The following is a 2,500-nucleotide window of genomic DNA, read 5'->3' on the forward strand; positions in this document are numbered from 1 at the left end:
AATCTTGTATGTATATATTATGCATTGTTACCTTATTATGGTTATCTTCTATATGCGTGCTTGTGTGTATATGTGTGTGTGTGTGTTTGTGTGTGTGTGTGTGTGTGTGTGTGTGTGATTTTCATGTCACGGTTAAAGATAAAAGTTTGTACACCACATATACATGAGTACATTTAAGTTGAAATACTATATTTACCACGTGTATCATTATTGTAATCTTTAATCAATAGATTTATAGCATTGCTATTAATATTAAGGGCATTCAAGGGATTATATCCTATTTTGCCCTGTCTGTACCAAATGTTATGTTATGTTAATAATAATAATAATAATAATAATAATAATAATAATAATAATAATAATAATAATAATAATAATAATAATAATGATAATAATAATGATAATAATAATAATAATGATAATAATAATAATAATAATAATAATAATAATAATAATAATAATAATAATAATAATAATAATAATAATGATAATAATAATAATAATAATAATAATAATAATAATAATAATAATAATAATAATGATAATAATAATCATAATAATATAATAATAATATAATAATAATAATAATAATAATAATAATAATAATGATAATAATAATAATAATAACAGATGATAATAATAATAGATAATAATAATAATAATGATAATAATAATAATAATAATAATAATATTAATAATAATAATAATAATAATAATAATAATAATAATAATAATATAATAATAATAATAATAATAATAATGAAATTAATAATTATAAAGAAAAAATACTACTACTACTACTACTACTACTACTACTACTACTACTACTACTACTACTACTACTACTACTACTACTACTAATAATAATAATAATAATAATAATAATAATAATAATAATAATAATAATGACAACAATAATATTAATAATAATAATAATAATAATAATAATAATAATAATAATAATAATAATAATAATAATAATAATAATAATGATAATAATCATAAATGATATGGACAGAGACGAGATTATAACCTGTATCAAATGGAATAACATTCATGACTTGGTATACAATATGTCCCATGATGTGTGACCAATTATCTCATCACGGTGTAAAGCTGTATTGAACTTTATACGTAAAACTGAATTTTAAGTTAATTTGATAAAATTCATGCCATCAACTAGATAGAAAGCATTTTTGGATTCTTAATATTTAAAGCCTTATATTTCTTATCTTTAAAAAAAAAATAATTTGACTTTAAAAATAAAGTTATTTCTTAATCCAGCCAATTTAGTCATGATACCAGATTGGTGTTCTGGGCCAACTAGTCGTATATTTTAGAATATAGCACTGTCGTTTTCCTTTCGTTACTTCGCTACTTTTTATATAGGGCAATTTCCACTAAATGTGCTCAAAGCCATTTGCAAAGGGTCCCTGACCAACAGCAACAACTAGCACGCAGAACGATACATGACGCCTTTTAGGCAATACATTTTTTTTTACCGACAGAGACGACACTTTTAACGGCTAGGTACTTATTTTACACATGAGTACAGTGAGAGAATGTGAGTAAAGAGTCTTTTATAAGGATTCAATTATGCGCCGAGCGAGGCTCAAACCCATGACCTTTCGATCCAAAAGCGAGTGTCATACCAGAAGATCACATAGCCGCACCTTCGTTTCGTTTCTTTCCTTGACATTTGTATGATAAATTGTCTATTTTCCATCATGGAATGTCTAGGCGACGGCATCTAACAATGGCTAACTGAAGGGCTTAAATTTTAAATTATAATGTTAATGATAATCATGGTAATGTTGACCGAAACTGATAAATAAAAAATAAATCACCAAACAGAATTAAGTACAGAAAATTGTAATTCCAAACCATTTTATTTCACAGGTAATACGAAGTTTTTTCAGCAACAATTCACCTTGGCGATAATCCAAACGAATCGAAAAAATATGTCATAAGCGTAATCTATGACAATCGAACTTTGGGTTGTACTGAATTCAGGTATCAAATACTATTTTATTTTTAACTATAATACTCCAAAACAACAATAGGACAGCTTTAGTGACATGCTGCCCTTTCCCCCTAAGCCAATAACGTAAAGCTTGGCTGTGACCAATCTATAGACGCACAATCGATGTTATTCACTAATTTACATTTATCATTGCCAAGTTGGTAGCTGTGTCTCGCACGTTGTGTAACGGTGTATAAAGCAATGTTAAGCATGATCAGTGACCGGATGAATGACAATGATAGTAAAACGTTTCCCCCAGAATTTGTGTCCTTTGATAAAGGACTACACACGTTACCCCACTCGACTCAGTTGTGAAGAAAACTTAACCTCAGGCAGTGACGAATTTTTAAATATTACTAGTACAAAATTAAAGGTCAAAGATAAAATAGGATTGTCCAATATAAAAGTCAGTGTTTTCAAGTTATATTCCATAAACGTGTGCTCCATACTGGAAACAAGCAAATAGAAAGTTGTCAA

This window comes from Berghia stephanieae, chromosome 10, assembly GCF_034508935.2.
Source record: "Berghia stephanieae isolate SIO BIC M18660-M18661 chromosome 10, UCSD_Bste_1.3, whole genome shotgun sequence".
In the NCBI taxonomy this organism is placed as follows: Eukaryota; Metazoa; Mollusca; class Gastropoda; order Nudibranchia; family Aeolidiidae; genus Berghia; species Berghia stephanieae.